Here is a 27,648-nt window from a genome sequence, read left to right on the forward strand (position 1 = left end):
AAAGTAGCTGGTAACTTGACAAAGTTTCGTGAAAGATCAGGACAATTATTAGTCGAGAAACTGAATAAAAAGAGAATTTTAGTAGCATGCAATCGATTGACAAGGTACTGTTTTTTTTTTTTTTTTTTTTATTGAAGCTACTTTTCTGCGCAAAGTAGGAAATTCGATTCGTCGTAGCCTTCCCCTGTAGTCTTCAAACTTGTCTTCCATCGTTCTCTGGCACTTTACTAAATTTGAATCTATAGGTCAATTATTCTCTATCTTTCATCGACAAACTATGACCTGTCGACTACAGAAAGATTTTTCTAAATGACAAGGATCGACGTTTCATACATCCAATTCTGTATATCGTCACAGGTTTGTCGAAAGCTCGATAGTCCTCGAGCTATGACAAAACAAACGCCGACATATCGACGAGATTTTTTAGTTTTTTCAACACGACAATATCCTCCGTACCGAGCGAGAACTATCAAAACCAGAGGAAATCGTTGCAATCGTCCTGCGATCGATTTTGCAAGCGCGATATTATAAGTAGTATTAGGCTGTTTATAGTCGGACAGTTGATGTAAATCATCGGCACATAGAAACCATTGTACATAGCAACTCTAAGTAATATCAAGTATGTATAATCAGGTACCATCTCTATAAATAGCATCAAGAAGTAGACTTTAAGTAGCATTAGACGCTGCACAGTCAGGCACACCATGGACGCTATCGGTAAGCAGAACTGCAGTAGTATTAGACCCAGCGTAATCGTCCACTTTCTGCAGACGATTAGTGCAAACCTATTATAATTTCCAAACAGAATTGAAATTGTAAACGCGACATATAAAACATACTTTCTTCGAATTATATAAATTTTAGGATATAATCTTTCAGGGTTTTTTTCTTTTTAGTTTTTAAATACAAAGATACGTTTGCTACGAAACGAGGACAATGAAAATCGGATGGAGTCGTTGTAGTTTGATTCTGTGGATCGCAGCTTAACGAAAACGAGGATGAAAACATCTAGAATTGCATCAATCACCTGGAATAGCGACGGTAATCGGTTTGCAAACGCGGTATCTCGAATTACTCCACGATCTCCGATCTAGTTACCGAGAGCTGTTTGTAATTGGCATAATGGCGAGTTTACGCCGATCGAGTATTGTTCCTGGCTGGGTAACGCGATCCGTAGGATATTCCGGTGATTCTATCCGTTCTTCGTTAACGCTGTCAGGTATTAATGTTACCGTGCGTTCAGGATGGTTGACCGATGATGATTTTAGATAACGTTAATCACCGGGATTCGATCATCGTGATTTTGTCGTTTTAGTTAGCGATTCGATGATATTAATAAATCGGTAAATTCAGCTTGTTATGTCGAGAAGATGGATAAACTTTATTCGTATTAAAAATGAAAATAGGAGAGAACGCGAGAGATTTCAAAGTTATTGTATGTTTTTTATTATAAATTTTTGCAAATTGTGTCAGCGAATGTTTCATGTTTTCCTGGTGATTTTCCGTGATAGCGACGCAAAGAAGATTCGAGGTAATCTTTCCGGAGAAAGCCTAGACCTTTCTCTTCCTTGTGGAACGTCATCGTCTCGTTTCCATTTCCATTCACGTTTCTTCGTGTTTCCATCTCCAATTCTACCTAACCCGAATCTAACCCAAAGCCGACTTAACTAAGCAAAATTCCCCTCAAGGATACGCTGGGAACTGAGTGTCAAGTATGGTAATTCCGTCACGTTTGAAATAATTTTCCCCTACATTTTTCCTGGGCCCACTTTCAACCCCATTTCCAGTTCCATGCTTCGTGCAAATATATTCGTATGGCAAAAGTTTGCGTGAACGAGCAATACATTTTTCTTCGCGACGATAAGTTACTATAATCATGCAGTGACTAGTACTGCCGTCAAAGAAGAAATTGTGGTCCAAGAAGCAGCAAAACTACTTTGGAGAAAGCCGCTAGTTCCCAACAAATAACTTTCTTCGGGGCACGATTCATTAGAGTATTTCACAACGGTCTCAATAGCAAATGGCTGGTGTCATAAACCGTGGATTTCCCAAAGGGTTCGACGACGCGAGACCAGGCGGTCACGATCGGTCACGTCACGATCCTCTGTCCGGGCCCGAAGAAAATGCCGCTACGTCGCCAACTTCCCCTGGCGACGTTGCTCCCGCCAAACGCGAATCCAAAAATACGCGAAGTTTCGGACGGAGAAAAAGTAGACAGACAACGCGGATCATCCTAGTGCTAACCCTAACCTTAACTTTAACCTAACTCTAACCATGCCTTCAATCATATTATATATGTAGTATCTAAATGGGTCTTAGAGGAAAGGACAAGTAATGATGTTTTGATTTAATAAATAGTATTCGAAGCAACGAAATGATTACAATGCTGTCGTACATCTTATTCTCATAGGCGGCTTTCGACTTCCCGATTCACACTCTCCGGCTTCTACACTCGCTCGCTCTCGCTTCTCAACTCACACTCTGCACACCTTTTGCATCCGTCCTCTCCGGCTTCTCCACTAACTCTACCTTTAGCGTCTCTTTGTCTTTTCCCGTCCTTCGGAACACGTGTCCCGAAACGACCGTGGCCAGGGTCACGCAGGCCCTTTCCACGAAACTATCCACTTAAAAGGACCGACGACACATTGATGTACCCGACGATGCCGCGGCTCTCGCGACTTTGTTTACGGTTCGGCCGATATCTTAGGCCTTTTGTCCACGATACTACATATATATATTACTATGATTAATATACTGCTATCACCAATTCCAATGTCTTCATAAAAGGCGTCTACAAGTAATGGAATACTTTCGCGGGCCTGTTTATATCGAGTTGTAATCAAGTTCCAATTTTTATAACGTCTCTCGTAGAAATCGCGATTCTGTTAGTCGATCGACGAGACTTACTCGCACATGGACACTGTGCAACTATAAATCGTCGGGGACACGTCCGATTATTGGTACATGGTCGACGCTATTTGCGACACGGAGTTAGATGATGCACGGGTTCCTCGGGGAGGATTTATGAAGCAATACCGTGGCTGGCGTTGACCCAACCGGCCAACAACCAGTTCACGACACGTGAAATAAACAAATAAGGAAGGAGACCGACTTTGAATTCTCTGCTCGTCGCGTCGAAACGAGTAATTTCCGGACTGCCTGTCGGCCCACGGATAATCTATGCTCCCGTGCCACCAACAGCTTCCTTCGGCTTCTTCTCTCTACCAGCGCACGATCCTCGCCGAGGACGCGAACAATACACCGTACGACGACAGGGTAGCGACTCGCGAGTCTGGCGTACGAAATTCGCCCCTGGATCTTGGCCAGTTGTACTCTGACTTCGTGCTCCGTTTTCTCTCGCTACAGGAATTGCGAATTCTGATGAACCGAGGCAAAGGCGTTTATCACGCGGTAGAGATTGAATTTTCGAAACGAGATCGTTCGGTTAATCGCAGATAGACGTAGGAATATCTTACACATCGTTTGTTTGTTACTATAGCGTGACGTCAGTAGCGAACCTGCAGCGATACTAAATTTGAGAATAATTCTGCCACTGAGTTTTATTTATTCCTCGGTGTCTTACGATGCAGGCAAAATCACTGATAATAATAATAATAGAAACAACGTAATTGGCGATGCTACCGAGTATATTATGACTATGGTACGTGAATTAACGATTATGTTTTTGCATGGAGTCGCAGAAATAGAACTGTCCGATAAATAAGTTACTAACGTGGAACATTTCAACTGAATTCTGCTTTCACTGGTAATTTCTCTCTGCAATGAAATTTCGGAAACCATGTTCTCAAACAAACGCTCCAACTCGTTCAATAATCCATCGAAGTTGCCAAGATAGAATTTATTCAAAACTCCTGCTCCCACAGCGAATTTTAAGTTTAGAGACGTACAGATTACAGGATGTTGCATTTTGGTAACGGCTGATCAATATTAACGAGTTAATTAACGTACTCCGGCTTTGACCGGCGTTGCAATCGGTGAAATCTATTAATTGGGAATCAGGTTGCCGCTAAAATATGTATTCAGCATAAATGGCGCGTGGAGGCGTGCTACGGCTCCATGTCCGTCCATCTTTTTTATTCGAAGCGGTACCCAATCTCTTCCCATTTCTAGTATGGCACTGAATTATTTTGTCTTGCGTTACGTTTTGCTTTTGAAGCGCATGCGTTATATTTCGAAGAATGGAAAACGCTACATAAGATGACTAACCCCTTAACCTACAATTATGGGCATAGCCCGTAGTACGATGATCGGGCCAAACGTAAATATTACGGGCATAGTTTGTAGTACGATGATCGTTTTCGGCCCAAAATTCTCGAACGTAAATCATGGTTAAGGAGTTAACTAAGGAAAGCGGCGTTGTTGTTCGACGCACAATCGAAATTTCTTAAGAACGTTCGTACATAGGAAACATAAAGCACAGATGGCTACGAACACCGCTTCATCCACTGAAAGTTTGAGTTCCGCTCGATTTAACAACAGTGGCCGCGAATTAATTTTCCTTTTCTTTCTTTTCTTTATTCCATCCCTTTTTATTCGCCACAGAGACGAAGTGGATCGTATAACTTGCGGGGTGAAAGAGCGCAGCGTTTTACAGCGCCGATTCGAATCGATCCCCCCTTTCTCTTTGCTTTTTCTTCTTTCTTTTTCGAAAGGGGCGCGACTCGCGATCGAATATCGCGATACGCCGTTCGACCCGTAAATTTTTTATTCGAAATTTTATTCGGTCGCCCTTTCACGAGAAATATGCTCTTTTATCGGGAATCGTTTCTCGGAACTAGAGATTACGAGCGTGCTACCTTTGTGCTTTACCTGCAGCTCTTATTTCTCGCCGTTGCGTTTTGGTTTAAGCACTGAGTAAATGTGACTTTGATAGGCGATGATGGCCTTATGTAGAGGCTGCCGTAAAGTACTTAGAACGGCGTCGAAGCGCAGAGAAATTGCGAGTGTAACGGAATGAAACAATCGTGTCGCACCTTTACAGAATTTGTCGTTCCGGGTCGCTACCTCCGCCCTCAAAGTCGCATAAATCAACCAAAGAACTTCGTTTAATGGTGTTGCCGCGAAGAGAAGAAAAAAATGAAATCTGTAACCCTAAATCCTTAGAAACAGACGACCTCCTATTACTGAAAATCGTCTCTCTGGAAAATAAATATAACCGAGCAGGGAGCTCGTCAAAAATGCACCAGATGGGCGAATAATCAGGCGAGGGGAATAAATCGGAAATTGAACGAACATGAATATTTAATACGGTAGCTTTTATGAATAATGCAAGGGACGAAGATAGCAGACGAGCGCGTCGGTCACGGGAAGCAACAACGGTTAGCAGGGAATAGAATTTAGCCGTCGATTGGAGAGCATAGTTTAACCATTAATCGGGATCATTGATTAGTCGACTTATTGGTGAGACGATGTTACGCGGTAACGGAAGTGAACCTAATGTATAGAACGGTGTAACGTGATATTAGGATAATTAGTTACGATATAAGCTAAGACAGCAATTATCGAAACGCGACATAATCGCGCTGTCGCCAGACACAATGGCGGTGGGCCGCTTTGATTAACCACCATCGTTAACCGACATGTCAATACGCGCAACATCCTACAACGATAGTCCCTTGCACTTAAGTGGAATTCTCACGTACAGCGACGCGGCATAATTGAGTCCGCAGAGGAAGATCGATTCCTGTCACCTATCATGAATTGCAGCGAACAGAATATTTAGCATTAATAAAGATTAAAATGTCGAAGCTTCATGATACGGGAGAATTTGGATTTTTAAAATACTCGTTGGTAGAACGATCGCTGATGCGAATTTCGGGAATGATACGTTTTAAGAACGATGTAAAATAAATAATTTTACATGCATTTCTATTCAAATTTCAAGATGAGTTATATTTCCTAGCTACGTTAGTTCTCAACGTACGATGTAGTTCTCGGTTAGATTTTCGCTTACGTTTTTAACTAAACGACGAATACGTTTATTTACCAGTAGTCTCGAACTCTTTCTGTATTTTCGTCTGGCCGTCGTGTTTCGACATTGAAACAAAGTATTCAGCGTACGGAGCCAACTCCTATATCAACGATCACACGCTCGAGCTGATCTGGTCCTGAAATCCGTTTGAGTTAAATTCCGCGTACGGACGATAAAGGAAAGAAGTCGCAAAGTAGAGTTAAGGGGCTCGCAAGCGGCCAAAGTCCTTCCGTCTTTCGACTACTTTCTCGAGTCACGGCCAACCCTTCTTCCCAGAACGTATAACTCATCGGGGGGACTGTGATATATTCGAGAAACTAAATAGGAAAGAAAAAAGCCAGAAGGAGAAATAAAGAAACAAGAAACGCGTGAAATTTATAGCGGAGACACAGCAATTTTTCGCCCGTGATTGAGTGACAAATATAGAACTAGATAGTGTTAGAGGATATATCTAAAGAGTAAATTAAAGGAGAAATCTAAGGAGTATCGTAGCTTATACGGTCAAACGGTATCCACAAGCAAACCGTATAAATCTATTTAAATTTCCACGCGTGAAGGATATTTCCATCTTCGGTTTTGTTCAAATTAAAAACAGGGTGGAAATCCCACGATATGATCGTTTCGGAATATTTTTCACGTTCTCCTTTATTTTTTGGTTGGACATTTCGATCCTGCGATTCCCACCATTTTTCCGTCGGTTTTTTCAACGCAATACAGCTAGATACTAAGTGCATATCGAAGTATTTTTAATTGACGACTGGTTTTTCCACGGCAGTCGATCTATCGATTCGTGCGAATGCTTTCGAGTTTACTGGTCGGGGCTGGCGACCAATCTGAATGTCAGCCGTTCGTGGTATCCTGGCGTCGTGATGCCACAGTTATTGCATTACTGGGAACGAACATTCCTCGGGTTACGCCGAGTAACGTCAGAGGGTTGTGACAGCGGCGCATTCGATCGGATCCCGATGGTTTTCCTGCTAAATACACGGCCTGGTCCGATGAAAACGTTCTTGCACCGACTGACCAACCTGACCGGTCCCATAACTCGTACACCGGATAGCGTGGATTAGATTTCTAATCCGCAGTGATCGTTCCTCTGGTATTTCGTAATAGGTTCGTAAATATCCGGCGAACTAACAGACAAAGATATTTTCGCGAAGGAAAGTCAACAGATAGGCGCGAAGACGTTGTCCAAACAATTAGACGATAGTTGCAAATAACGAGACGAACGCGTGCTCGACTGTCCAAATCGATTTACGGGCGAGGATATTGACGAACAGGAGGAAGTATTCGACCAGGTGGCTGGTACCAACGATCGAAATAAATTGCACGGCTATCGTCGAGGGAATTAAAGAAGAGCTAACATCTACTTTGTAGAGGGAATGGACGCGGACAAGAAGAGCGAAAGAACGGTCACGTCCTGGCGAAGAGAAAAATATCCTGTTGAATTACAAAGCCAACACACCCGTTTCTTCCTTTCGATACGACCACTTGGGATATCTCGTGTGTGAAGCACCAAGGAGAAAAGTACTCGGTGCAAGAAACTCTATTTTAAAAGAAAAAGATAGAATGCATATGCGTTGTCAGAAAGTTTCGATGAAAATTAGTCGATATATTACGCCATACAGCTTCGATCAAAATAAATCTTTCAATCGAGTCATTTATAAACTAGAAATCTATTTTCGAGCTAAGTCCAAAGCCACCGGAACTTTCATCGCGCCAACTCTCTAACCTAACATCTCCGACTTACCTTCAAAAATCACGCTACCTACGTCCCAGAAAATATAAACGACTTTTCAGTTGAAACATCTCTGACGACACGCTTCTTCGACGCGAACAAAGACGCAAGACAGTGACTGTGAGCCGGGAGAGATTCGTGGACGTGGAAGGAAAAAGAAGAAGGCTGGATAGCGAGGTTGCGTGGGCAAAACGAGTAGGAAGAGGAAGCTCGTCGACAGGAGGACGAGGGTCGGACGAAACAGACAGGCAGAAGGCGCACAGACAGCGAAGCTGGCTCGTACGCTACGTATATTACGAAGAAGCTTCGTACGTACGTAGCCGAGGTTTGTGTATCCATGGATAACGAGCTTCCTCTCTTGCTCGGATGCCTGTTACCGCTAATGAGCTACCGTTCTGTTTTCTGCTTGTGCGTCGCGTAGAAAGAGCCACGGCTGCCTCCAGCTTCGTGTCGAGAAACGCGAAAGCGACCCACGTCTTTATATTGGCGCTCGTTGAAAAGCGAATTCGTATCGGGCTCGCGTCACAACTCCTATCACAGAGGGGTTGCAACCACCCCATCTCTCTCTCTCTCTCTCTCTCTCTCTCTGGTGATGTCCCGCTATGTCGCGTCGTTCTTGTCGCCATTTTTGTATTGTGCCATCTCGTTAATGCATGTGCGTGCGACCTGTCTGTCGTTAGGCCCCTTTTGTCCACCAGGATCCATCGACACCTACGTTTCAGAGAAATCAGCTCTTCGGCTGGGGCTGATCATCGACACGCGGCCGCGTCCTCTTCTCTCACCGCCGTCGACCTGTCAACAGCTTTTGTTCCTGATTTCTGCTCTTCCACGCGGACAGACCACGAATGCTCACCTCTCTGGTTGAAACGCTGATTATCAACGAGTCCTCGAGCGATTCTAGCTGGTTAGACGAGGACACCGTGAACAAGGGATTAGCGACATTTAGTTTGCGGTTCGATAATTATGCGAACAGGGTTCGATTGTCTTTCTCCCTTCTTTCTTTTTCCGTGGCGTTTTTCAAGCTGCGAGGAAATAGGAATGAACTTTCGGAAATGTTTCCTATAACACGTGTAGTATATTCGTCGAAGGTTTCTATAAATGTTCGAACAGCCTCGCGAGCCTATATAACTTGTTTTATCGGATTTGTGCGATCGATTAACCAATATTTCACGATCGAAAGGGTAGACAATTCGGACTACGATCGAAGTGGAATAGTCGCACCTGACCACCGACTACCTATTCTACCAGCTTCATCGCCAGTTTATCAGGGTATATGGAGTTGTTTTGCGGTATCAGTTGCTCAAGACGTGATTTACGCTAGCTGGTTTCCGTTTCTCTGCCTGGTCACGATTCATTCAAATATTCAGAATACCGTAAACCCCGTGACGAACTGTGATTGGAGTGGTTCGCCCGATATTTACTTATTCCCGTTCGGTAATTCTAAACAAACAACTGGAACCGCTCCGCCGTTGGAAACAATATTTCGTTAGGAGACTCGTCGACGATATTGCCACCGCCGCCACCGTGGTTTCATAAAGCCACCCGTGCGACTATTTGTATTTTAAACACCGGAAGTCTTTTATAGCTGCGCCCGACAGCCAACAATTTTTCCCCACTTGTCATTTCCACCTCGTGAAACTGCACTACCGAATTTCCTTCCAAATCGTTTCAAATTATTTCCCAACAACTCTTTCCACTTTATTCTTATGTACACCTTATCGTTTCAAACGCCTATAGCTCGCTGTGAGACGCTATAATCTTTCTCTTATCTTTCCAACTTTGACTCGCAGAATGTATTTGTGAGAGACGGAAGTAACGAAACCGGATCAGGAAAATTAATTCGAAAATTACACGATCAGTCCTTGATTTTTCGTCATCGTTGGATAACGGCGTTGCTTGGAGCGAAAATTCACCGTTTGTTCGGCACGATACGTTTGAAAGAAACGGTATCAAACCGGTACGCAAACAGCTTTCGGTGTCAATGAAGCGCCGTGTCAAAGCATCTCGTAGCCAGATCCACGAATTTATCTCGGTTTTTGGTGAGGGGAAACGACCACGTTTTCGCCGACAGCTAAACTGCCGATGAAGTCCGCTCGAAGCCCGGCAATTAACACCGTTTCCAGACTTCCCTTTTCTCTCCCTGCGTCTCTCGTTTCTTTCGCTCTTTCCGAAACACGACAGGATGGTCTCGCGTTATAGCTTTGAGAAATTGAAGCGACTGTACACCGCACACGGCAGACGTTCCACCGCTTGAGATAAAGCGACGTGTGTCAGCCACTCTCTTTGTCCTCCTTCGTCTTTTCGTTTTTCAGACTTTCGACTCTTTAAAACCGTATAAATTACCGCCACGGGTAACGGAATAAAATACAAGCAAAATCCTAATGGACCGTGTAACGATACACGCAGGTTCATGCAATTATTCCAATGCTCGCAGATATCTTTTATGCGAGTTACGCGGAACATTTCGAAATTCCATTACGTTTGTTAAAAGCGTAGTTGGTTAAAACGATATGACATAACAATTATCAATGTTATGAAAGTGACGCTATAGTGGATTAATTTTCCAGAGGAAGGATCGATTCAAACATGGAAGGCTCGATCTTCCAATTAATCGGTGTAGTTTAATAATAGTAAGTTTCAACGATAATAATACGAAACAATGGCGAGCTATAGTTTCGAACGTTACCATCAATTTCCACGACGACCGCACGTACAAACACAAAATCCAAAACCATATCACCGGTGATCTTTCGTTCCCATTCGTTAATCCCATCCTGACAAATCTTTCACCGCGGCAGCTCCATTCATTCCATATTTTTTACCTCGTAAAAAAGGAAGAAAAAAGATAGTAAAAATAAAGAACCAACGGTAATAAAAAAATTAATAAATAAATCGCCAGTTAGATCGTTTACCCGGTTGTTTATTGTTTAATAACAAACACACCTTCCTAGGAAGCTCGTAAATTTGTAGGGTGTGTACGTGTAAAGGTGTGCTTTACGACACGACGTTAGAGTGCGTGCGACTACCATCGTTACAGTTGGCATAATGCCAGGAGGTTTATTATTAACCGCAAACTGGCGAAGCTTAGAGTTTCCTCGTATCCTACGAACCCCTGGAACGTTCCTCTACCGCCGAATTAAGAGGACACGACTAATCCTTGGGTGATACGTTAATGCGAGGTTAGAGGTATCAACGTTGCGTGGAAAATTTATCTAACCGGTGCCCGTGCAATTGTAAAGCTCGAGGTAACACACTTCGTAGCACAGCCATCGCGGTTAAACTTCGTTAAAGAGTACAGTTATTGCTCTGCGTCTTATTTTGAGTTAAAACGCAAAGATCTTTGAAAAGACGTTAAAAATGCGAAGATTTGAGAACTTTGTTTACCGAATTTTATGTTCGATAGTGGAATGTGAAGAGGGATGGACATTTTTTTACGCTTCAAGGACGCGGTTATTAGTTGTCCTGGCTTCCGAGATCAAAAGAGTGGAGGGTTTAGATGTAAGAATTTCGTCAACTCAACGAATGATGCGTAAATAGGGGCGTAAATTGTTTTCACGGGCTTTGGGGTTGACGTTTTTCGTCGTAACTCTTTATATCTTGGTAAAAATTCAGTTTTCATAAAATTCCAGAAAGCATCGTAGCGCTTCATATTCGAACAACGGCAATTCCAGAAAATTTTGACGTAGACGACTGATCTCATATGCAAGCAATGTTTCATATCCTCTAGAAATTCTGCAGAATTTTCAACAAACCCCTTAAAGACACCTGAGAATCTCGCAGAATTCTAATTTATACTCTCTCGATTTAACTTACTTAAAGACCCAAGATTCTTGAATTTGGTGCAAAACGAACGGCCAATTAAGGGTAAGGGAATTGAGGAAATTGCGCGAGTGAAAAGCTCCGTCATTGGTTTCGCGATCGCTTGTAAATAGTCTCTCGTTAAGAAAGTTACCCGGGGAACACGATTATATCCTATGCTCGCCTCCTGTCCTGAAATGTCGTTAGAAATTTGTTTAGAACGGTCTCGATAAAGTCGACGAACAATACTCTCCTTTTCCCGAGAAACTTTGTACCGTACGCTTTTGAAACGCCGCGCAGTCACTTTTCCACCACCACGTTCGACGATTTGTACGCGTGGCTGCAAAACGATAGCTGCAAGCTGACTGAAAACTTTCGTTGCGTTTTCTTTCGATTAATGGAATTCCGGAGGGTGAGTCTCTTTCGTTCAGAAACGCTACATTAAGCGTTATATGCACGATATATCGTAGATTTAAATCTATTGGTTTCGTGCTTGAAAATCGAGGGGTGGTGGTGATTCGATCTTTTGTTTCATAAAATTTCCAATATCTTAGAAGGCGACCACGTGTTATATTATTTTAGACTTTTCTACACTTTTTTCCACATTCTGTGTTACACGACCTTTTATTCCAATTTACTTAAAATCTTAATAGCTTCGACCATCCTTGCTTCCGAAGTGGGATCGATTCTACAGATGTTAATCGGTTACTTTTTATTCAATCAAGTTCTCTTTTCAGATATGAGACGTACACACGGAAGAAGAGAATCATCTTGCACCTAATCGCATCAGGTACAGTGATCGACAGAGAGTCTGCATATCGGTGAGTGGATCCAAATCTTTGCTCTTAACTTTAGCAAGTATATGGCTATCGATTCAACGCTGTTTGACCGCTTGATTCGTCGAAAGCACGCGGCTGTCTAATTATAATATCGATCGATACGCGTGATATTATGTACGCTTTCCGCTCGAGATCTGCGTTCTGTATAAATTACGAAGCTGCAGGCTGAATTACGCCTGAATTATTTCCTTGCGAGTACTTGTTAGTAATTCTAACGTTAAATGGATGCTAGTTTCTAAAGCCAGGATTATAGAAAATCTATGCCGAAAGTGGATACGCGATCGTGTCCGATGGTTGTAAGTCTGGCGAGAGACTCTTTGTAACAAATTGATTTCGAAGTAGCTTTAACTGCGAGCGATTTCGCAGCCCGCGAATAGCTGAAGTGTCTGTAAGTAACTGAGTGAGTAACTACGCGCGATTAAACTCTCCGGCCAGCTGGGAACAATTGAAGTCTCTGAATGGCTGTAACTAACTGACGTGCCTGGGAATTAGTAACTCGATTTAGCAATTAGGCGACCGGAATTAGCTGTTAAGCCTACTTCCGATCGCTTGTTCGACGTGTCCTCGTTCGCCCTTATCCGAATTTTTTCTTATTTCTTTCGGCTATCTTGTGTTTCTAAAACGCGAATTCCGACAGCATTCGGCTATTTGAAACTATTTTGTTGGAAATCAAAATTAAAAATGGATAAACTGGTGGACGAATAAACTAGATAGAAATTAACCGTATTTCGTGTCACGAGGCGAGGAAGTTTCGTTTTTCTCTCGGTGGTTAGTCGAGGGTAGGAGATTGGGCGCTAAACAAGGCCGTTGTAATTAAATTTTTGTCCCGACCGTTCTTTCTTCCCTTCATCTGGCGTAGAACACGAGCTCGTATAATTAGTGACGCCGTAAGGTTCACGAGGTGCCTCTTATGTCGTCACTTCAACGAAACACCGCTGGCCCGCGACTTTTTTCCCACCCTGAAAATCTCCTCTCTCTCTCTACCGTCCAGTGAAATGGAACAAACGGAGGTCGTTACGAACGATGCAACTAACGAACAGCCTGGCGAATTATTCGGCCAGGAGAAAGAAACGAGCGCAATTTTACACGAGCAGATGATAAGACAACGTGGATCTTACGAAATTTGTAAAACGCAAGCAATTAATTTATATGGATTTTTACGAACGAACGACCAAGATTGGTAGCTTTCCGGGCACAAATTATTAGACCGTGATTTACGCAAATTTACGTTAAATTAATTTATGTCTAAACGGACGATTAAGATTATCGTAATACATGCAGATAGGATTGGTTATGCGTTCTACACATTTTTCATTCGCTTACTGTTACGAGCGTGATTATCTGCTAATAAGAGTAGCAGAAAATTTAATATCATCCGTGTCTGTAAGATAAAAGTATCATTTTTCGTGGGCAAAAATCTCGGGAGAAAAGGCGAACCTGTTCATTCCAGCCGCAGATATAAAGAATGGTTGGCCGAGAACGTTGACGTCAACGCATTAAGCGCGCATTTTTCATCCTCTGCTACATTCCGATTCGATATTTCCCTTTAAGCATTCGACGTTTCTAGGTCAACAGGGTCTTCGCGGAATTCTGGACTTGTTATCAAATCAGCCACTTCGTTAACCACTTCCCTTCTTTTCGTCCGAGCATCTCCGCGACCTTCTGCCCTTTCAAAATAAAAAAAATTCTTTCGCCAGTTGTTCCTCGCAGCACTTTCATTATTCTTGCATACGTCTAGATCGATCTGCACGATTTACTTGAGATCGAATCCCTTTTCTGTTTTAATTACAGCGGAAACTCGATTGCTTCGTATTCGAGTTTCTTGTTCACATACATCGCCCTAGTTTTCGGTTTTTCTGATATATTTAATTTTAAACAGTTCGTCGACTCTCGAGGGAGACAACGAATTAAAACAGCGGTTTCTCTCTGTTTCGCTTCTCTGTGTTGCTGAGAAATACTCGCCTTTCAGAGATCTCCCACGCATCAGTTTCTTAAAGGAATTGCGATTTACTACACAGACTTTTATTAAGCTTTTTGTTTTTCTGTTTTCTTATTCCCTCTTGTCTTTTTCCTCTTTTTACGATACCGTTATTCATTCCTATCAGCGTCTCTAGGTTGCTTTCTTATCGTCCAAGTACCTTTCCTGGTAACCTCGTCATTAGTTCTTTCGTTGGCCTTTTCGGTATTCTCGTTCTCTTGCGCTTTATTGCTGCAATTCGCATAACGCGTTGTTTGATTCAATCTCCGCTTAAAAGGGAGCGCAACGTTATATACATGTAATATAATCCGGGCTGTTACTATAATCGATGCCGCAACTTGACGCTTTAATTTAGCACCTAGGTACATTGGACAGGCTACTGTAACCTCATCTGCATGTGATATAGACCTAACTCAATCTCATATATTCGAATCCAAGCTCGATATGGATCTAATTGAAAACTGATCCCTAGTTAAACTTGGCATAACACAATCTAGCGGTAACTTAATGTAATCCTAACTCAATTTCTAACTCACGATTTAACGCGAAATTTTAATCCGATTGCTATCTGCTCTCTAAGCTAATACTTGGAAAAAAATTACGTTTATCAATACGCGATTTCTATATGACAACATAATTGCGGACAAAGTAATTCGTTTGAATTAAAATTACAGAACTAACTGAAAATGAACAGTTGATAAAAATGTTGTGTTACACGCTCCATTATTTCTATAACAAATTGTTCGAGTAGAGAGAGAGTAATTTGTTACGAATAAGGAAGAATTATTGCGCCGATAAAATATTCGAGTAGAATAAATGTATTCATCGTGTCGTATAATTGTCACCTCATATGGGATCACGTAACAGAATTATGGAGTCGCGAATATTTTTGCAACTGCCACGTATCAGCGAAATGAGAAATGACAATCATCTGTCATTAAAGGATCAAGAAGAATTCAGCGTGTTATTAATCGACGTAGGTATAAAACCTCTGCTTGCAATTAGGAAGTAATTCCCAACGATTTCTAAAACGATCTCAAACATTCTCATGACACTTTATACCATGTATTTATTGCGAAACGGAGTTTTCACCATCGGCGATTACAGAATCAAAGTATCAATGAACTCTAAAAAACTGTTACAACGAACATTCAGACGAAAAATTAATTCTTTACGCAAAAATAAACAAACACGTTTATCTCGTCGATATGCAAATTTAATTTTGTCCGAGTAAATAGCAATAAGTGATAAAGTTATAAATATACCAAAGAATTGTTTGAAATTAAACTCGTTTAATTTATTATCGATTAATGTTTTATTTGCATATTTATTTTACGTAACTTTGCACGTATTCAACTGAGCTTGCGTACAATATTTCTGGGCAAAATGTGCTCGCGAATGGAGAAATTCGAAGAAGCGTTGTTTTAAATAAATATTTATACGAAACGATTCGACTGTCGTCCAACTTGATGCTATCGAGCAGCTCAATTTCTAAATTGCCTCTTACAAATTCCAAGCAAGGAACAACAAATTTTTACATCGATTACACGAATCGTTATCGAAGTCTCCGGTCACGTAACAACAGCCAAGCGAAACACATCGGCTGTACAAAGAGACACGGTCCCAGAAGGGACCTTTCGACCCGTGGCCATCGCCTCTGATGGACATCGTCGACAAGAGGAGCTATGGCGTCCCAGGAGGGGCCACGAAAGGTTGTTCAGCGCGAAAGACCGACTGGAACTTCGTTCGATAATTTGACGTTTTACGAGGGGCACAGTCCCTGAAGGAAGAGAGACTACCCTACAAAGTCTTCCATTCTCCTCTCCTCTCGATCCTTGTTCCCCCGAAATCGTCGCGAAGAAAGAACCTTCTCTTCCCACTTGCATTCCCCGTTCTTTTGTTCTTTCTTTTCTTCCTATCGTTAGTTCTGCTCCTGATGTTGCAAACAGTCGATTACGTTATCGAGATTTTATTGGCCCGGTGAACGATCCTACACCGGAGAATATCCTAGTGGAGATGTTTTATCGCGGACGATAAATCGACATGAATGTCGCCTTGCTTCCGAGGATTTTAAAGCTGTTTCTTGACCACATTATTCTTTTTCTCCGATTTTATTATATTCGCTTAGTTATGCGAAGAGTTAAGTAATAGATATCGAAGCAGGTTACATAGGAGATAAGATTTAAAGGGCGAATATGTGGCCTAATATTGCTTACAATTACATTCTGTTTAGGTACATACCGATAGTTTGTATCAACGGTTTATGGAAGTTGCCTGATTATACACGGACTTATGCTACTTAAATTTCGTTGGCTGATACTGCAATGCACAGTCTGTCCAACTATATACAGCCTGATACTGCTTGAATTCTGTTTATTGACAGTTTATATAAATTATCTGACTAGGTAAGGTCTACAACCACTTGGATTTTGTTTGTTAGCAATTTATATATGCCGTCAAACTGCGCACTGCCTAATGCTATTTACGTTTCTCTTGCTTATAGTTTCGATGGACTGTCTGGCTATGTATAGTCTAATACTACTCTATAACTACGTTATATCAGCTATACTATCTTTTCGACTATATCGCTGAAAATACGAATTTGCATAACAATCTGTATTCTAATCATTCGAAGTGACGACTTAAAACTTAAAAAATTTTTCTAAACACCGTAACTTCGTGCTGTTTTCTCTTACGAGTTTCATCGTCGCGATGCTTCTGTTTTTCCAATTTCTCGGTTATTCCAGGGACGCGTTGTGCAACGAGCACATTTTAATTAGTTACGAAACATCTGCGTTACGCCCATCGCCCTTGCGTTCGTATCCTTCGCCAGAGAATGCAAACGGTTGCATCGTTTTCACGTACGCCGTATACACGAGTCGCGATAGTTTATACGATCCGATTTACACGATTTACACGGAGATTCATAGGTGTGTAACGTTGCGTTACTGTTCATTGGATCCGCGAAATGTTCGATACATTTTTCCGCTGCCTCCTGACACGTCCCCTTTAAATGAATATGCATGCCGTGGTTAATCGGTCACGAAACACGTCCACGTTATTGCGCTTCCACCTGCTACATGAAAATTATCCGATACTTTTTCATTGAAGTTTTTCTCGATTGACCCTATTAGCGGATTGCGTGGTTTTATTTTATTGGAAGATTAATTTCGCCATTTCGTAAGTAACGATACAAGGAGAAGCTCCTTCCAGTTGCCAGGAGATTGAAGTGATTTCATATTTATTAAGGAACACTGCTACAGTCGGATAATTGCGAAGTTTAGAGTTTCTTGAAATTGCTTGCAACTCGAGATTTGTAATAATGTCTCTCGTAATTTGTTTCCACGAAACATACATACTTGTTGTTCCAAGTTTTAGTACTCGTTTCAAGATCCAATTCTTTGATAATAAATTTGCGTATACGTATCAGATGGAAATAAAATTCGCGGATAACGCTGTTTCATTCTCGATATTATTTACTTATCAAAATTTACACCCAAGAACCGACAATTGCTATATCTTCTATATTCGGTGGAACTCCTTGCGAGTTCTTTACGTTGACAGCCTCGTTTACCATGTTGCGTCTACTGTACGCGAAAACGTATTATTACGTTGACACGCGTGCATAAACTCGATTTCGCGAATACCCAGACACGTAACTTCGCGATACATAGTCGACGACGTATGCCACTGTGTACGGAACGTGGGTGTGTCCATGTACGAAGGTGGAGAGGGTGGCTTTTTTACGTAGATAGGGTGGCGCGCGCGCGGCTGTTGCCTCGGCCCGCAAGCGGTCTCAAAGTCGTTTCGAGAGGTCTTGTGTTTACATGAAAACACGGCGAACGTCGATTCGTGCTTGTTGTTAGCGCCGGAGCTTGGCAGAACCAAGGGGGTTGCGAGAGAAAAGAGTGAAAGAGGGGCGTGTGGAACGGAAGCAAAGAGCGTAGGACGAGAACGAGAGGGGATGGGATGGAGGAGCAAGCTCTTGGCGGGTGCGAGAGGCTTCGAGTTTTCAATGCACGCTATTCTACTATAGGAGCGAGGGTTTATTCTTTAATCGTGCTTGCTGTACACGCGCGACCGTTAGCGAGGCTACGCCGACCCGCTAACGATTTTATCGAAGGTACCTGGTTTTGAACGTTTTCTGATGTGCCTGGTATGCGGCGACGTGCCGCCTTGTTAAAAGGGTGTGTCTCGTTCAACTTGGAGAGCAACTAGGCTGCGATTGATTTGAATAGGGGTGGCTCCGAGGAACTTGATTTGTCGAGGAAATTGTTTGCGCGTTCCTTTTTATTTCCATTTCGAGAGGATTCCGTTCAGAAAGGTTTAATATTCCGTAGAGACAAAGAGGTTAGATGTTACCTACGTACGTAACCGTAACCTCGGTCATCTTCTTATCTGTTCGCATAGTAAGTAAGAGCGAGAGAAGAGAATGCGAGAATACAAGAAGAAAGGAAGACGAAAGTCGGCTCGAAGCGACTACTTGCAGCAGTCAAAGCAGGGTAAACTATCGGTTTGTATCAGTGCATGAACCATGCCCATAACTTTATTTTATCCTCCGAGGTTATATCTAGATTTATTGGTCGGACGTTGGACACGCTATTTCGGCGTTATTTATGGCTACGTCACGCCGCCACTGCGCGGCGTAGTAAAGTTGCAGCGTCGAGCTGCGCTCGCGATCCCACTTTCACGAGGGTAGGGGGTTACAACGGTTTCCCATGGAGCGAAACTATCGAAAAGATCCGTCGATTTATCTATCCTGGACTCCACGGTTGCCCGATTGCTGACTCGCGATCATTCCACGCCGGAAATAAGCATTCTTCGGGAAGCACCGGTGTTAAATGCGTTCGCTTGCCGGCGAAATCGATTCATCCGACGTATTTGTCCGAGATCCTCGAAGATCTCCTGTCTCGACTCTCTCCCTCTTTGTCGAAGATACGGTGACAATTTCGAAATAGCGTCGATATTTATTGTTGCTCCGCGGACGACGTTTCTCATCCTCTCGTCGAACCCGATTTTCGTCCTGTTTCTACTTGATGCCGTCGACTGTGAATTTATCGACGATTGCACTCCCGATGTTTCGTTTTACCTTAAATCGATTATATTTTTCGATACGAGAAATTGCTTTTTTAATTCCGCTGATTTTCATTTACGTCGATTATGTCTTTCACATCGAGGTCAGGGTTTTTTTCCTAAATAAAATGCAACGCGACATAGTTTACGCGATACGCATTAGGCGTATTTCAAATTATCGATTCGACGCTTTTGAATTTATTTTACATTTAAACGCTCGCCTATCGGCAATCGTTTATATTTAAGGGTGGAAAATTGTCGTCGAAACAGGCACGGGAGACACTCTCCAGCAGATATCGTAGTTATGTTATGGCGCAACGAGTACACAGCATCTGGAGAATTCTTAGAGTGAGTCTCTCAGCGTTAGGGTCACAGTATGGTCCCTAACTCAGACGAGACTCTGAAATATCGTACAGGAAAGTGGCACCTAAACTCGAACAACCGCCTAAAATACTACATATCCGAGACTACTTAGGTCTACCGCTAGGCATATCACCGTACCATCGAGAATTCTGAAAACTCTTGATGCCGACCAATAACTTCTATTCCCTTCTGCAAATCGCGTTCCGTATGCTCCATAAATTACACGTGCGCACACACGCACATAGATAAAAGTATTTTTTGTTTTTACTCGTAACCTCCAGTCGTTGGATTCAGTTTCTCCATCGATCAAAACTGATTAAACTCAGGAATTTTTACCGAGCTCTAGCCTCTGCAGGTCGTCTATATATGCAAAGTATGTATGAATAATATATGCTCGACTAAGGTAAAAGAGGTCTTCACCCGCGTTCGTCCCAGTGATCTTCTTCCGGTTTCCGACCTCTTCTCGATCCGAGTTTTTCTTCTTTCCACGCCACGTGGATTCGCAAAGAAGAGAAACGCGTAACTCAGGCACTTTAAAGCCTTGACCAGTGGCGCGTAAACACGAGCGAGCGGACACGAAATGATATTTCCATGCCTCGTCCGTAAAAATCGATGGTTCGATCTACGTTCCGAGCAGAGGCACCGTGTAATTTTATCCGTGTGGACCGGAATCGATCAATGGACCCTGTGAATTACACGCTCATAATCTCGCGTAACCCGCATTATAAGCGGGAAGAAATTCTATTTTCTGTTGAGAAAAATTCACGGAGACCCTGAGATCTCGGTCGTTCTTTCAGAATCTTTCCATTTAAGCGAATCGATTAAATTTAATTTATTTAATCTGTACACAGACTCTCGCAAGCACTTGCAAACACTTTCTATGATAACACGAGGGTCGTTTAAATATTAACCGGGGTGGCGCGTCTGCATAGTCTCGCTTATTCAGACGCAACGGCGTGACAGTTGGAATAGACGTGTCTGAAACGCGTTCCACTTCACGCGATACTCTATGTTTACCGTTTCTTCAGTAGATGACACAACGAACGCGAAAGAAGTGCCGTCTTTCGATGCACAACGTATAATTGTTACGTCTTTACTCGTTGACGACAAAAAAACCACTGAAATTTTGCATAGATTGGGATTAGGTTGGGAATGCGACGAAATCTCCTCGGAAGTTAATATGAGTCATGGAAGCGTGGTTTTCATCATTCGGGAGGAATTGAAGTTGCGCAAAATCACGACCACTTAAAGAGGAATTAGGAGCGCAACGTTCCAACAGCGACGAAGGAGTGGAGCAGTTCGTGTGCAAATCGGACCCGTCAGTTCTCCACTTTCTACGGAACTGGAATGAAAAAGTTACTAATCCGGTAACGAAAGTGTATAGGGAGAAACGGAATATACATAGGAAAATAACTGAATTGTATCTTTTAGAACATTTTGCCAAAACGTAAATGTTACATACAATTCAATGGTTTTGGTTCAAACTTTATTAATATAATCGCGATAATCTTGTTTCGTTATACCGCTAATGAAATTTCTATATGTTATATATAACATACACGGTACACTCATAAAAGTTTTCTACGATAGATAAATGTTCAAATAATTTCACGAGCTACTAGGCGTCCACAATTTTCCTCTCGATTTATTCGCCAATCTTACGTTTAAAAAGTAAACAGTTCGCTTTAGGAACGAACTTTTGCGTTAATCCCAACACGAGTAATCGGTCATTGCGTTGATACCGCTATACCGTTAAATATCCAGTTTCCTCTCTTCGATTTCCAATACGCTTTATTGCCTTCCCTGCAGTCGTGGACAAATTTTTCGCATTCGTACCGACGCTCTTGAGGACGTCGCGAGAGGTGCCAGAACCCCAGGATGCGCGTTAGTAAACACTGGCACGGAATAGAAAGGAATAGAGTACGTGGCTGCGTGGGCCGCGTGGTACGTGAAGAAAATTCAACATTCGGTGCCGTGCACGTAATCGATTCGGCGTGCAATTTGGCAAGGAGATCGGATTTCCAATAACGACGCGACACTGATTATCATGCGATTGCCACCTTATAGTTGCATCTCTCTTGGTAGAAGCGCAGAGAATCGAAGGGGAAGAAATAGATAGAGAGGCGTAAGGGGGAGGGAACAGAGAGATAGATAGATAGAGAGAGAGAAGAGAGAATCGTGCCTCTCCAAAAGTGCCTCGATCTCCTTAGAATCGAGATGCGACGGCGAAATTGGCGTCGGAGATTCTCCATGAAAATCCATGAAATATCTGCTCGAGACTTCGCCGCCTCTCGCTGGCGTTATTACCTCATTATTGCTATCGGGCTTAAATCGATCTTCTCGTGCGCCCATTCGAAGGACTGGCCAGCTACGGGAGACGAGGAACCGTCGTTCGTCAGCGTTCTATACCCGCGTCGTATTCTGGTCAGTGGTCCATGTGCCCACAAATATCACCGATTCCCACCATTGCAGGAATCAAAGTTTCCTTTGTTGCAGCTTTTGCAATATTCCAAACTGTAATTGAAAGTTCCAAAGATATTTTAACGTCTGGCGACCTTCTTACGGGTTACTTCGCTTTGGAAGATCGAGCGAATCTGTGTTACTAACGAGAACGATCCTTCGAAGATCGTATTGGACAAATTTTAGTTGGGGTCGCAACTATAAATTCTAAAGGTTCCGTAGTCTTTAATTTCTAAATACGTGACGTACAGGCGCATAGCCGAATTTATTAAAATCCAACTTGTACGAATCTAGCACGCGTTCGATCCACGATCGAAACTTTGAAAGTACGCGGAAAAGCCGTAGTCGTGAAATTCGAAGCATCCCGTGTTTTCCCGTACGTGCGCCGCGTTTACGCGACACGATTCACCGAGCAAGGGGACTTGCAAGTTCCAGCGCCTCGGGAGTTCAACTCGGAGAATGTAGGTCCCCGGCTTCTAGTCGCTGTAGTACGTGACAAGTAGGCGTTCCGAGGGTCGAGGTGAATAAAATTAAGTGTTCTTCGTAGTTGGAGAGGGAGGGGAAAAAAAAAGAAAAAGAAGATGCGGAAGGAAGGAAGGAAGGAAGGAAGGAAGGAAAAGGGGTAGTAGCTTCCGGTAGTAGCGAAAACGAAAGTGAACCCGTTGGAGAATCAAGACCGCTGACGCGAGCTTTAATCGTGTTGTTAGGCGAAACTTTATTAAATCGTATGATATTATTGTCGCTACGTGATTTCGACTATGAGGAAAACCTGGTTTGTTACTCCGATTTTACTCCGCGATAAAGATGGAATATTTGCGGGATCATCCGTTTGAATCGTGGCCGTTTCGTTTTAATCGTTTGCGGAGTATGGTCGAATTACCGTTGTCAATGCACGTACATTGAAAGCAAATTATTCGAATTCGTTTTGCGAAGAAAGAACAATCGTTCGATCGATTCGTCGTATTTGACATTTTTAGACACTATGAAATTAGTTTATCGAATCGCGATCGAAGTTGAAATATAAGATGAAAACGGGATGCGTTAATCTAAAGCAAGTGCACTAGCTAATTAATTATTATTACTAATTTAGTAATTTTATTGATTTATCAGAATTTATTGTTTTATAGATTTACTTACGATATTGTTCAGCTGTAAATATTTAAGAATCGTTCCTGAAGATTCGGTTTCGTTGATGTCGTAGTCGGAGCGCGTGTAGCTTGGCCATAAATGTCCGTCAAATGGGAAACGGAGAATATACAAATTTGGAAGCTTTGAAAGGGCGACGTGGAAATTAGTTTTTAACAGTTTTTTGATATCTATGTCGAGGACCACATTGTTATCAAAGTTACATTTATAGCCAACTGTAAGAAAACTACCGTTATACGTAAAAACTTTCTTTTCCCACAGGTGTCGGAACTTAGCATCGATGAAGTAAAATAATAAAATAATCGGATCGTCGACAACTCGAATTGAACGTGTCAGGCCTTGAAACAAAGTTGGTCATCGATCGTGGCAAAAAGTTGCAGCCACAGGCGCAAATCGACTCACGGAGTCAAGAGGGACGATCTCTAGAAAAGTTGTTCGCACGTCGACGGCAGGACGGCGACGTAATTCGAAAAGTTGCCGATTGGATAGAGCAGTGTGGCGACTTAAATGCTCGACACACACTGACCGACACGTAGCGCAATTAGGGTTGTCGGCGTGCACTTGGACGCCACGTTCGCAGTAGGTTTCCTGGCGCAGCACCGGCTTTATTTCATTTTATTTTTGCAAAAATTTCCCCGGACCGGTCAGAAACTGTGCCAGAATTAAATTCGCGCGTGACCGGCACACGAACGAACTCTCATCGCCAGCTAAAAATTCGTAATCTTGTTAGTATCAATTTTTTTTCACGCCTCTGCAACTGCACCGGCGCGGCGACGTCTCTCGGTCTTTTTCCCGCATTGGATACGCGTCGACCATAGCATTACACGCTCGTTCAAGGTTTCTTTTTTGGTAATTGAGACAAGGTACAACGACTTTTCGTTTAATAATCATGGAATATATAATCGATCAGAAAAATCTTCCTACAACTCGCGATATAAGGATACTTTTATTTAAGTAGTTCCCACGATATTAGTTTACTTAATAAGGAAATGAGTTTGTGTCGGTATAGGTTAAGAGGTGACGCGAAGAAGTTGTAGGAGATAGATTTTTCGAGAGCGAGGACTTTGCTTAAAATTAAGAAAATTCTTGGCGAGGTCGGGGGAAAGTAATATTCTTATGGAAAGCCGATTATGCAAAATTTGGAATGGCTGCTGAGAATAAGGAGGCATTATGCGTAAGCTAGGAACGAGAAATCTTTACAAGAAGGACGCCATTGAAATGCGAACCTTTGCTTTGTGTGCGTGACTCTTAGATGGAAATTCATATGCTGATAATGTACCGCTATCATCGTCGAGATCTCAACCCTAACGCCGTACTTTCAACCATATTCTCAACTCTCGTCAGAATAGCATCCACAGTTGAAGTTGAAATTCTTTTTATCTTCGTTCGACTTTATTTTTATTCTGCCACCAGTGACTTTTAACTTTAATTAACTGCAGTTCGCGTTAACTTTGTTCGGCTTCCATCGTAAATCTTTAATTTTTGCAGCTGTAACGTTAAATATACGCGTGCACCGGCGGCGTTACATTTGTTCGAAAATTCCAGCAGATATTGTTTTATTCGACATTCAAGATTTATGACCGATTCTTAAAATTTGTAGAAATATCGAGCTAGTTTTGAGTTACTTGACGCGTTATCTTCAAATAATCCTCTTCCTGCTGGAGCTTTATAATAAGATCCTTTTGTGCATAGCCTGTACCGTGGAATATTAATGGAGGAAACGCGATAAAATATTAATTTAATTAAATATCTCGTATCATCGACTCTACAAATTCAATTTAGTTGATTAATAACCAAAATCGTTACTGACTTGTTGATCGATCCATTTATCCAGGCGCGTCATTTTCAGCAGTCGCGATCCGTAATGTAAATTCCATTAGAACGAGTACGCTCGACTCGGGTGTACAATCGTTGTTAACGAGTAATCGTATCGTCCACGGATCACTATAGTATAATTACATTTTCTACATAGCAGACCAAAATAAACGTCACTTCTCTGTCATCATCTTCGGTGAATGTACACTATCGTTCATAAGTATCCGTCCACTTTTGTCGATTTGTCATAACGATACGATACGTGGAACGCTGTTAAAGCATAGAAATTAACGATGTGCTGATAATACAAGAAATATTCATCGTTGTAACACGTTCATAAAACGTTCCTAGGTATATGTATCCAAAGTTAGAGATTCGTTGTGATCTTAACTTTAAATATCGCTACTTCGATCGCGGTAATAATTCTACTGGTTTTAATCTTGATCTATTGGTTGGCCCATAAATATTCATTAAAGCTAGATAGAAGTAGCGCGCAACGTAGACTGCAGTAGGAATCGGCCTGGATATGAAATTTCCCTGAAATGGTTAAGGCGTACTTATCCGGCCGGCACAAATTTCAACGGGGCTCCTCTTCAATTCCTTTCCATTGGTTTCTTCATCTTGCGCCGCTGGAAATTTACCGAGGGATCAAAGCACGTGAAAGAAGCTCACGCGCTTCCCGGCTCGCGAACGAGCCGGTCTTTTCTTCTATTTCTACAGGGTGTTCCGTTTCCGTTCTTTGCTCCAACAACTTCTTTATTATTAGTAATACTTCAAACTTTCAAATCTCGACAAATAGCTCGGTTCCCTTTAATATTTAATTATTTCGAGATCAGCGTCTTGCTCGCATCAACATCTTTCTTTTATCTTAAAATCAGGTACGTAGCATTTTTCCATTTCACACGATGTCTTTACATAATTTCGGAGGACGAAAACACATTTTTTCCACACCCTGTAACACGTTTAGTACTTGGAAAAATTAAGGAAAATGAATACAATTGATCGTAATATCTTCTATGCGATTTTACGTAAACGATTATTAAATTGTGAAGTTTATTAACGCGATTCGCTTCTGCGGTGTGTAGATTGTGTTGTATCTTTGGAACAAACGGAACACCCAGTGCATGAAGCTCGTCGCGACGGGAACAGGTATTGAAATAGGTGGCGGCGAGTTCTCTATGGTAGAGATGGAGATGCTCCGGTCCCATTTCCCGATACAGAAGTTCCTCTCGATTTCACATCCCAAATGCAACCTTCGTTCTTTCCATATATTTTATAATTTCACGGCTATTTCTTAAGCTGGAATTCAGTTTTATCATCTCCACCGAGGGAATAATTACATAAATCCCTTAACGAACGACTTTGTAACATTTCCCAGGCTACGATCAACAAAATTCCATTGCACAAATAAATAAACGTTGAAAATCCCATGCAACCTGTAATAATAATTGTGTCTCGTTAACTTCTTCATCTTAGAAATGTTCATAGCGGCAATACTTCCTACGGTCCTAGTCGATATAAAATCCTAATACGATTATATTAACTTTCTAGGATCGAATTTGATCGTTTATGCGCAAGTTCGACTTTTTCGCCGTTTCAAGCTCTTAAAAAAAAAATTCAGGAAAATTGTAGAACAATCGTCGACGTCTCTACCGTGTTACATGATTGTCGTTTAAATCAGATGTTTCAGATGTGCAGGCCTATTTAAACGCGATAATTCCAAGGATTCTAACAAATAGATAGATAGATATAAGATGGATGTAACAGAATGTAACGCAAATATATTACATCGTGTAATGTAAAGGATAGATAATATATTCTAAGCAAAGTGTAGATAATACGATATCCGTTAGAAAAACTTACTGGAAAGGCCGCATTTGAAATCCGTCCGAGTTCCCTGCAATTTCACAAACATAGAGGCAGCATCCTGCCTTTTCAACGCCATTCATTGGCATCCGAATACCAGCTATCGGTTTTCGTAGCGGCGATACGTGGAAATTTTACAAAAGAATCGAGGCATCCAAGAGAGAAGCATGTGGCCCCATGTGGTATGCGCGTGTTATCCGCCAAGAGTTGCAGCGCTATAGAGCGACTTTTCCAGAAGAGCGCGTATGCAAAGAGCGATCTATATCGGAAACGGATGGAACGCCTTCTCGATCGTTGTGTTTCGAATTTTTAAGCGGCGATCTGTCGATCTGACGGTGCGAAAATGCATCGTACTCTCGATTCTCGTTATGACCGTATCGCTGGCAAAAATTGCTCGTATGTTTCAAGGTGAGAACACTTCGAATCTCTTTTGAAAATTCCATCGGGCACAGCGAAGTAGATAGCGAAGATGGAATCGGTCTACTCTCGACGAATACTCTATTTTTTCGAGACATGTTTCTACGTTATTCTCTTCTGCTTTCTTTCCTCCTTCTTCTGTTTCACAGATCCCAGCTTCGTT

General features: G+C 42.2%; 1 protein-coding gene across 2 annotated transcripts in view; it reads left to right on the top strand.

Moving 5' to 3' along the window:
• LOC126924248 (peripherin-2-like) overlaps positions 1–27,648 on the top strand; it is a 350,059-nt gene that overhangs the window by 54,398 nt on the left and 268,013 nt on the right. For both annotated transcript variants that reach the window (XM_050738531.1, XM_050738532.1), the window contains exon 2: positions 12,266–12,349. The gene's annotated coding sequence lies outside the window, so the exon portion shown is untranslated. The remainder of the gene's footprint in view (positions 1–12,265; positions 12,350–27,648) is intronic.

Source organism: Bombus affinis, chromosome 14 (genome assembly GCF_024516045.1).
Source record: "Bombus affinis isolate iyBomAffi1 chromosome 14, iyBomAffi1.2, whole genome shotgun sequence".
In the NCBI taxonomy this organism is placed as follows: Eukaryota; Metazoa; Arthropoda; class Insecta; order Hymenoptera; family Apidae; genus Bombus; species Bombus affinis.